At 48.1% G+C, this 11,067-nt stretch overlaps 1 long non-coding RNA gene across 1 annotated transcript; it reads left to right on the top strand.

Moving 5' to 3' along the window:
- Positions 1-1,624: 1,624 nt before the first annotated feature.
- LOC143651591 (uncharacterized) lies at positions 1,625-9,920 on the top strand. The gene is made up of 4 exons (XR_013160057.1): positions 1,625-1,714; positions 6,764-7,004; positions 8,982-9,094; positions 9,667-9,920. It is a non-coding gene; the product is annotated as an uncharacterized LOC143651591 (long non-coding RNA).
- Positions 9,921-11,067: the final 1,147 nt, after the last annotated feature.

Below are 11,067 nucleotides of genomic sequence, written 5' to 3'. Positions count from 1 at the left end.
TACGCTCATTAGCAGACACAACTGGAAATTCTTTAGCCGTTGCAAAATGGGTCATTTGGAACCGAGTTCTGGTCTCTGAGTATGTTCACATGGTGGATTGTTGGAGCTCCCTTGGCAGGAGGAAATGTGGATGTTGCATTATGCTTCAAGTGTTGAAAAGGCCTAGCTAGAAACATGTGGCAGTTCCTTAGATCACTACAGCTGGAGCAGATCTTATAGGCAATGTCTAATCTATTCTCATTTGAGAAAGCAGAGCCCTGGGATGGGGGTCACAATATTGTGGTGACAAACCCTCACGAGCACATTTACAAAGCCCATCCCTGAAGGCCTCTTTCATTGTCATTGCAGATTCTGTGAATGCCTTGGCCTGGGCACTGGGTCATTTCCTAGGAAGCAAAGGCTGCTGAAGACCTTGACGTTAAGCTTTTGTTGGGCTCTGCTTGATGCTTTTTAATCTTGTGTGCTCAGTATCCTCAGTCATTCATTACACAAGCATTTTTGAGCACCTTCCACCACTACATTTGTGGGTTACTCTCTCGATAATAATAATAATAATAACCGACACTTAGAGAGTATGTGCCAGGCACCACTCTAAGAGCTTTACCTGCAAAAAAAAAACAAAACAAAAAACGAATTAAACCTCGCCACAACCCCAGGAGTGGGTGTTTGTGATAAAGTGGAAGAAAAGAAGTCTATAAATCAATGAACGCCAGATGCTAAGTTCCTTTGTTTCCCCAGGGTTTCCTCACTGACATCCATAAAAAGGTAGCTCCATGAATTTTCCATTTATAAACTCAGCCTGATGTCATCCAGGAGACATCCCAGTCAGTCTTCTCCTTTTTGCAGCCTCCCCCTTTCATCCTCTTTCTGCCGTCTGGGACCAAACATCCTTCTAAAGAGGAGAAACATTCTCTTGCTGATGGGAATGCCAAATGTCATGAGGATTGGACCACCAAATAGGGACATTCTGCTTTTCTAAATGCAGAGCCATCCCCAAAGGGACCTGCCAACACATTTGGGGCAGACCCTCTGGTCTCTGATGAATTGTACACATCTCTCTGCTTACTATGCTGGTTTGGAACTATTATGTACCGCAGAAAAGCCATGTCCCTTGATCCTCATTCAATATTGCTGGGGGGGGGGGGGGTGTTTTTTCTTATCTCCATAGAGATGTGACCCACCCAATTGTGGGTGGTAACTTTTGAATAGATGGTTTCCATGGTGATATGTCACCACCCATTCAGGTGGGGTTGCTCACTGGAGCTCTTTGAGAGGGAACCATTATGGAAAAAGCTTTAGAGCCACCAGAACTGACAGAGTCCACACTCTGGAGATGAAGAAGGAAAAGTCCCCCAGGGAAGCTTCATGAAGCATGAAGCTGAAAGAGAAAGCTAACAGACGTTGCCACGTGCCTTTCCAGCAGACAGAGTTGGACCCGTCAGACTTCTTGAGTCAAAGTATCATTCTCTGAATGTCTTAATTTGGACACTTTTATAGTCTTGCCTTAATTTGGACATTTTCACAACCTTAGATCGGCAAACTTGCAACTTAATAAATTCCCCCTTTATAAAAGTCATTCCGTTTCTGGCATGCCACATTCTAGAAGCTTACACACTGGAACATTCACCACTTTACAATTTGGTGCCACCTTCACCACAGCCGCTCAGTGAATGTCTGCGCTGATTCGTGCACACAGGAAGGGATGAATGGATGGGTAAGTTTTATTATTTTTTTTCAAAAACCTTCAGAAATTCTGCCAACGAGAATCTCTTTATGTACTCTAAATTCCAACTTTCCAACATGTTTCAGATTCTACCACTGAATTTTTATCATCTCAGGCTGCACGGTCCAATACAGTAGCCACTAGCCACATGCGGCTATTTTAATTCAAATCTATACTAACTAATATACATAAAATTTAAAACTTGGTTCTTCACTTGCACTCACTATATTTCAAGGACTCCAAAACCATAAGTGGGTAATGGTGCCTATGTACTGAACAGCATAGATAAAGATCACTTCCTCCATCACAGAAAGTTCTGTTGGATTGCACTACCCTTGGGAGGCACGTCTTCAATCTTTTTCAGTTCACAGACTGATGGCAAATCTGATCAAAGATGTGGACCTACTTCCGGGAAAATGGAGACCATCGCAATGAGCCATTGGCCGCCCCTCAAGCACAGACCCTTGCTGGGCCAGGTTAAGAACCCCTGCTTTAAGCTTAAATCATTCTTAGAATTCATTTGTGAATTTATCAGTTGCTCTTTAGAGCTCCACACATCTGGTGTGGAACAAGGAGAGGAGGGAAGAGCTCCGAGGACCCTCGGTAGCTAGGGAGGCAGGGGGAGAAGAGAGCAGAGGAGGACAGCTTGTGGGTCTTACAGACACTGCGTGCTGTGAGGTGAGTCATGCTTCCTGCACCTCACAGTTCATCACAAGCAAGATTCAGAGGAGAGTCTCGCAGGATGTAGGTGCATAATAGGTACCCAATACCCAATAATGTTGAATTCCTATAAAAAGTAGGGGTTGGACCTCCTGAGAGAGACAGATGAATTAAACATGGTTCCTGCTTTCAAGGAACTCTGAGTCTCCTCTGGGAGAGACAATGATATAAACAACAAGCAATAGTGAAGGCTAACATTTGTACAGCATTTGCAAGACATCACGTTCCATATTATATATAGGTGTGACTTTTTTTCACATTTAATCATCCCCAAAACCCTATGGAGCAGGTACTGTTGTAACTTCCATTTCACAGAGGACAAAACTGAAGCCCCAGGAGTGTAACTTTCCCAATGATGGAACCTGAATTCAGACGAAGTCTCACTGCTTCCAAGGCCATCGTTTGCTTGGTGGAATCAGGCTTCTGCAGGTCCATGAGAAGAGCACAGGGCTGGGCACACACAAGCCCAGGTGGAGCTGTCCCAATCCCAGGACAACTGGCCCTAGCTGAGACGTTTAAAGGGGTCCAAGCATGGGTTAGCCATGGCCGGCCAGTAAGGCACTGGACAGCCTGGTCTTCACTAACACCTGTTGACTGTGTGTGCCCCTGCCCAGGAAAGGAGGCCTTGCCCGGTGGCTGCTGGCCAGGTGACTGTGCCCTGGCTGGGCCCACCTCGGACACCCAGCACTGCCCGAGGTGAGGAAGACAGTGGACCAGACCTTCACTGCCAGCCACACAGCTCCTCTGCTGTCTGATGGTTCCATTTACAGGCAGCCTCTGGACATGCTGGGTCTGTCCTTGCTTGCAAGCAGAATGGAAATAATCATTAATTTGAGTGCACAAGCTTCCCCCTCCCCATAACACTCCAAGCCCAGAATCATCTTTGGGGGGGTTCAACCCTTACAGTATAATTGACAGTTTGGCCCCATACACCATCTCTTGGAAACTGCCATTAACACAGCGCTCTTGCCCTATGTTACAGATGAGGACATCCAGGCCAGAGGGGTTAACTGGCATAGAGGAGCTAGGGCAGGGCCAGAACCAGGATGTCCCCCTGTCAGACTGTTCTTTGAGTTGTTCATGGCCAAGGAGCACAGCTGGTGTTTTCTAGAGCACTTCAGGGGGCCTGGAGGCCAAGGGACATGGAGACAGAGCAAGACAGAATCAAGACAGACATCTGGAAAATGGCTTTGCACAGGCCCTCCCTGTGTTTGTCTGCTCCTCTAACTTAGGCACCTACCCCACCAGGTCACTCCAAGGCCTCCTGCCACTCTCCTGGGGCTGCCTTGGAGCTGCAGAGGACCCTGACAGGCAGCCCTGGGCAGTGTGCACCCCCCACCTCCAGCCTCCCACCTTCCCAGGCCTCGGGGTACCCATCTTTGCCACCCCTCTCCTCCCTCCATAGTGAAAGCCTCACCTGTGTCCTTGCTCCACTCCTCCAGGGAAGGAAGCCCACTCAGGAGGGTATTCATCTCAGAAGGGGGACGAGACTCATTAAGGATGCAGTTAAGAGGGTGGAGGCTGCCTGGGTGGCAAGACCAACCTCAGCCACATGCCTTCCTGGCGGGACCCCAGGCTTCTGTGCGACCGGTGTGAGGAAGTGGGGCTCCCTCCAGCAATGTCCACCTTCTGCCAGGGAAGGGAGGCCTGGGCACCGCATGGGCATGTCCTGTTCCCTGGCAAGGCCAAAGTAGGGCGATGAGCGGCAGCTGGCCTGGAAACAGACTCAGTGACTTCTAGCAGGTTGCCTAACCCCTCTGAGCCCGGTTCTCATCTGTAGAATGGGCATAACAACACTTGCTCTTTCCCACCTCCTAGAGAAGGCTTGAGGGTCAAAGGAGACAATCAGCAGGCACTTTGGAAAGTGTATTGTGAATAGAAAGCTTGTTCTTCCTCCAAGAAGGATCTCAGGATACTCCCACATTCTCATATACGCACTTGCACATGTACTTTCTCTTTACGCTCTAGTAGGGATTCTTTAAACTCCCAACTATGTTTGCAGGAGAAGGCAAGATACAGAGGAACCTCAGACATGGCTTCCCCTTGCACAGAAATCCGTGGTCTTTTCAGAGGAGCAGATGAGCATTCCCACAGAGGGTGAGGACAATTTCAGAGCAGGCTGTCACCCAGGTAGGAGGAGATAGTCTCATGGTCTCAGAGCAGGGATTGAAAAGCCGGAAGCTGCCTTCCTCTCCCTTCCTCAGTCCCGCCCAGGAAAGCACTAGGATAACTCTGCATTTCAGAGCCAAGAAAATGGAGGCCCAGAGGAATCTGGTGATCTGCCTGAGGTGAGACAGACAGAAGGTCAGGGACAAGATGTGAGGGGACAGTGCAGGTTCCTGCTGCACCTTCAAAGGCCTGCCCAGCACCTCACCCCTTAGTCCTGATGTGAAAGATGTGTGTGCACACATGTGCACACACACACACACACACACACACACACACCTCTGGGTCCGTGCAAAACGGGATCTAGAGAGACAAAAGCAACCCAATTTAGCACTGGGCCAAGCTTTTGACATCTGTCTGAATATGAAGCATTGTAAGGAAGAAGGCTGCTCTGGAGTGAGACAAGCCCTGTGGGCATCCCTGTGTCATGGACTAGCTATGTGTGACTTTGTGCCAGTTACCAGGTTAAGCCCCTTAGCTGGAAAATGAGCCTAATAACAGTCCTTACTAGTGGCAAGAGCTAAGTAAGATAATGCACGCACAAAGAACCCAGCCTTCGCCTGGGACATAGCTCAGACTATTGATACTGCTCTCCCAAAAGAAAGAGAACAGAGAGCTCACCCTGTGCAGCCCCTCAGCCCAATGCAAGGATGAAAGAGGGGCCTCGGCCTCAAGAAAACTGTTGAGCTAAGCGCTGTAAGTACTTAGCTCACATAGCAATAATCCTATGAGGTAGTTATAGTTATAGTTATCTTCGGTAGGGTGAATGGAGGCTCAGAGAGGTCAAGTATCTTACCCAAGGTCACACAGCCAGGAACTGGCAACACAGAAAATTGAACCCAGGTCTGTCTGACCTAAAGCACAAAGATCTTCATACTGTGTCTGCAAGAGGTTTTACCTTGTCTCCTGGTAGGGAGATGGCCTGTGGAACAGGTCCTAGGGTCACAGACCAACCCTCTCCTGACTGGGCAAGGCTGAAGTTCTTGGCTCACTTCATCAGGGCCTAGGAAGCTGGCACAATGGTCTGCTCAGCACAGCTGGGAAGGGTGGCATCTCGGTTTTAATCAGCAGGCCAGTGCCACTGTCAGCTGGACCACACGGACAGGGAGAGGACTGCCCACGGGGACCTGCAGGTTCTGTCTAGGTGTCCTCTTGTGGACTGGATTTGGGTGTGTCCCCAGCTCACAACCCTTTAATCTATTGCAGACTGTGCTGACCCAGCTGCCCACGAAGACTGCCCCTGGGGTTAGGGCCTGTCAGGGCTCTCTAATTCTATTTTAGGGCCTGCCTGGACTAATCCTCTTAATCCAGGAAAATGGGGGGTTGGCTGAGTGGCAGTTGACATTTCAATCGTCCACATTTTTGAGGCCGGAGGCAAACCTTCGCCGGTGGTGGTCGTAGGATGCAAGGAAGGAGCAAAGACAGATGGAACTTGTTTCCTGGTTTTGCTACTCCCTCTGTGGGACCTGGGCAGCTCAGGGTGGGTCTCTGGGCCTCAGTCACACTGTCTGTCAAGTGGGATGGGGCCTGTCTCACAGGAACATGCCCTCGACCCGGCCTGGCACATAGTAGGTGCTCAAACTGCGGATCCTTTCACTCCTTCCTGCTGGGTGAGTAAAGCCAGACTTCGTCGCCTTTTCTCACGGGTACTGAGGCAGCCCCATGCCGTGGCTCCCTCCCCACCTCTGCCTGCTCTCTGCCCTGAAATGAACCGCCCGCCCCTGTCATCTACACAAACCCACAAGAACCATTCCATGGAGATTCAGAACTGAGGAATGTATGCGTAATCGCAGCCAGTGATCTAAGCCTCAATATATTTCTCTCTTCCTTTGTTTTTTTTTATTTTAATTTCATTTAGCTTGGTTTCCATACTAAAAATACCAACCTTGAGATAAAAGCATGTGCATTATGATTTTGCCTTATTCAACCTTCCACAGCACAGTGAGTGCTTGAATAATGGAAAGGGAGAAAACAGATGCTTCGTGAGATGCTCTGAGCCTGTGAAAGCTCTGTCTGCCGCAAGAAAGGGTCTTCGTGAAAAAAAAAAATGGACCATTTTCTCTGAGAGCGATTGTGCCTGGATCAGGAGAGGGCTGCGGGAAGGCACAGGTGAGTCACTTCTCCATCTCTGAACACAAGTAAACTTTATTCCAGATGAAATCTTGCCACCATCCTGTGAATCATAAGCCGGTCTACCCCACCTGTAACGGAAGCACAAACGCTCCTCGCTGCGATGTGCAGGACACTACGTCCTCGCCCAGGCCCCCTTCTCTCTCTGGGTGGGTGTGGGGGCGCCCGACCACGGAAAAGCGGGGTTTGCAAAGCTTCCGCTGCCCTCAGTGCAACCAAAGGACCCACCAGGAACGACTGCCTCTGCTGTCCCAACCCTGCGAAGGTAACGCGCCCATTTCCTCTGACTGTGGTTTGCAAGCCTAAGGACTAATAAACGGGAAATGGATTCCACTCTGCTCTCTCCCCAGAAGACAGGAACTCGAGGCAGGCAACGCATTTGAGGAAGATTTTCCTACCTTTATATGGACCTAGTTTTTGAATTCCGGGGGAATTACTATTGGTCTTTGGGAGTGTGTGTGTGTGTGTGTGTGTGTGTCTGTGTCTGTGTCTGTGTCTGTGTGTGTGTGTCTGTGTGTGTGTGTGTGTGTGTGTGTGTGTGTGTCTGTGTGTGTGTGTGTCTGTGTCTGTCTGTGTGTGTGTGTGTGTGTGTGTCTGTGTCTGTGTCTGTGTCTGTGTGTGTGTGTCTGTGTGTCTGTGTGTTCCCTGCTAGGTGGCTATAAGGATGGAGAGAAGGGAGGCCTGGCGCCGAGTCTGCTTTGGACCCCCAGAGTTGACTGTAGAACTATCTTGCTGTCCTCAAAGTCTCTACTTAAATTCAGGCCAGGGCCATTTCCAATTGGATCCCTGGAGCGTTGGGAAAGGTACTCCTGGGGAATTATGATGTCCCCTCTGGCTGTCTGTTGGGGAGAGGGGACTTCATCTGAGGTCAAGTTCAGTCCTTCTGGGTAAGGGATGGTGTGTCCCTAAAAAGCACTAGAGAGTCACCTTGTACAGATTTTCAAGGAGAAACAGCGAGGAGCTCAGGCAAGTGGAGGGACACGGACCTGGGGGTGTCCACACGTGTTTGTCCTGTGTGGGGCAGGTAACTGTTCTATTGCTGTTCTTAGTTTCTCTTGGTGAGACGTGTCCTATTTAACTTGTGACTTTCATATTTTCCCCCATGTTACAATTCCTGTGAGATGTCTACAACCCTTCCCTGCTGCCTTAGCAGGATTAAGGGGGAAGGGTGGTCCTGGGAAGTGTGGCCTTCCCTCCTGAACCCTCCATCAAGGTGTGGTAGTAATAGCAGGGTCACGTGGAGAAGGACAGAGGTTCTGGTGTGGTCGGCGTGATGTCCCCGACACTGTGGGAGCAGATAGTAGGCTGAGGCCCTTCCCTAAACATACCATAGGAAGACCACTCTTCAAGAGGGTCGGGAAGTCTTGAAGTTATGCCTCCAAAGTGTTTTCGGGGCCTCCCAATGTCAATGGCGTTTTGTTCCAAGCACAGAGAAAAGTCTTTAATATATTTTTTCCCATTCTCTAGTCTCTGTCTGCTCCTTCTTTTGCTTGGATCAGAATGGACACTGGTCTGTGGGCAGTGTACTCATTCATTCATTCATTCAGCAAAGACATGCTGAGGGCTTACTATGTCCCTTGCACCATTTTAGGTTTTAGTGAGATTTAGTGGATGTCGGAAATTTTAGAGCAAAGTCTCAACTTTTGGGAGAAGACTTATCTGATTTTTCTTAGAATCCCTTCATTTAACCCAACTATTAGTCAATTGAAAAATCATTAGCCCTATCTATGCTTATATACCTGTCCCATTTCTTACAATTAGCAAGTTAGTGAGGAATTCTTCCCTGTAGTAATTTCTGTGCTCTAGAACTACCCAGAACTTTCATCCCTCTTCTCTGGAACTGTCTAACAAAAATGTGTTCCCTGTATCTGTTCTCTCTTGCCTAAGCAGTCCCAGTTCATCCACTACATTCAAGTGGAAATACAGTTTCCAAAATCCCCCACCTGTACCTTCCCCGATACCATGTTTTCCTTCTCAATCTAATTCTAGCTTTCTATTTCAGTTGTTCCAAAGTCTAAGCCACAGTCTCCTGGGAATCTTATTTCAAGGGTTCTCTAAATCCTTTGGATTAGATTCAGCAGCATACAGTGGAAAAACAAATAGCAGCACCTCAAAACAACATTTCTTACTTTCTCACATAAAATAAGTCTGGGGTAAGCATAGGCAGTTTGGAGCTGGTGTGGCATCTCCATGCATTGCATCAGAAACTGAACCACCTATCTTTCTTCTCTGAAATTTTCAGAATGTGGCTTCCATCTTTATGGTCCAAAATGGCTACTGAAAATCCAGCCATCAGATCTGTGTTCCAGGCAAGAGAGAAAGAAAAAAAGAAGGCACGCAGACCTCCCTTTTAAGGTGATTTTCCAGGAGTGACACAAAACACTTGTATCTGCTCAACTCAATCAAGAGGACATTCCCCAGTTACAAAGGAGGCTGAGAAATGTCATCTTTTATCTTGGTGAAAATATGCATAACCAAAAATTGGAGTTCTGTTAACTAAGGAATAGGGAAGAACAGCTATTTGTTAGTTGACTAGGACTCTCTGCCATGACACTAAACTTTAACGAGAACAATACAATTACCATGTTGGGGAGGGAAGAGGGAGGCACAGACACTTTCTACATGTTATAATACACAGGCCTTCCTCACAAAGGTTGGGAACCGCTGGTGTCATTCTTAAAATATTTCTCTTAAAGAGTTGCGCCCAGAGCAGAAAATCAACCTGAGGAAGTCCTTCCTAGGATGGGGTCATCCATTTTCCCATCTCCAGCATCTTCCCCTTTTTCTGAGAAATGCATCTCTCTTAAATACAACCACAAAGGATCTAATGGCATTTCCCTGTTCTTAAATGCCTTGCCCACCTGGCTACGTTCGATCCAATCAGAGACCCAGCAATTCCAACCTCTTTTTTCCTCCCTCTCCCCCAGGAAGGAGGTAGTAGATCAAAATGTAATATGTACACATAGTGGAATACTACTCGGCCATGAAAAGCAATGAAGTTCTGATACACGCAAAAACATGGATGAATCCTGAGGACATCGCGTTGAATGAAATAAGCCTGGCAAAAGAAAACAAGCATCATATGATCTCACCTCTATGAAATAAAGCTGACATCTTAATCTCTGCTGCCTGTTGGGAAGAGACAAGAGTTATTTCTGGGGCTTCTGCAGCCCCAAAACTGTCAAGCGGCAAAAGCGAGTTGCAGAGTAATACATACCATGCAATTTTTTCAATAAAATAAAAGAAGCAATCACAACAGTAAAGCCCAAATACGTACTGGCTGTCTTTATCTGCAGACACTGTGCTGAAAGTTGCAGTTAGACTGGTGCACCTGGGGAAAGCAGCTTTGCAATAGCAGTGACAGTCCTGGGGCTGGGGTTTTGAAGCAACACAGAGGATTGTGGGAGCCCAGACCAAATCTAACTCCTGGGCAGGGAAGGCCTTGCAAGCGAAATGTTATCTAAGCTGCCACTGAAGGTTGAGCAGGTATTATGCAAGCAAAGGAGAGAGTGGGCTGGAAGAAAGGGGATGGGGGTGGGAAGAGCGCTCCAGGCTGAGGTAAGTTCTGTACAAACACCCAGCAGCGAAGACAATGAGATCAGGGAGGAGGCTGAGAGTTGATGAGGGCTGAGGAGGATGAAAGAGACATTCAGAGGATGATGAAAGAGACATTCAGCACTCAGGAGCCACAGGCCTTGGGGAGATACCGGAGTAGGTCAGAGGCAGGGAGGAGTCGAGGCGGACTCCTAGATCACCAGCCCGGACAGTGAAATGGATGCTGGTGACCCTGATGACCTTTGTCAAGTCACCTCTCCTTTGGCCTCAGTTTCTCGATCTGCACAGCCAGGGAGGGTGGGTAAGAACACTTTCAGTATCCTTCTCTGGTCTTTAAATGACTTTTTTTTTTTAATAACTCAGAGCCCTTAAGAGTGTGAAGGAAAGCCTAGGTGAGCTGGAGTTGGAAAGAACTTTGGGAACAGGTCAGATATGAGTAGCACCTTGCAAAGAAGGATTCGGATGGATCGGCTGGACAAGGAAGGAAAGAATAGGCAGGGGTCATTGCATACGCGAATGTGTGGGAGGGCAAAAGAGCAGTGCAGATTTCAGTGCTGGACCATCTGAGTTGAACTGGACATTAATCTCTTCAAGGGGTTGATATAGAACCAGGATTGCTCATAAAAACACATTTGACATGACAGCGTCTGTAGTCTTGCCCATGACTCACCAATCTTACACCCACACACACATACACAGACATAAAACTGAGCATTGCCCACTTTGTGCATCCATAGTAACCCAAGCAAACATCTGTATAGCATTCACTACAT

Source organism: Tamandua tetradactyla, chromosome 12 (genome assembly GCF_023851605.1).
Source record: "Tamandua tetradactyla isolate mTamTet1 chromosome 12, mTamTet1.pri, whole genome shotgun sequence".
Lineage (NCBI taxonomy): Eukaryota > Metazoa > Chordata > Mammalia > Pilosa > Myrmecophagidae > Tamandua > Tamandua tetradactyla.
Note: the sequence above shows the minus strand (reverse complement) of the source record. Positions and strands in the feature narration are given on the sequence as shown.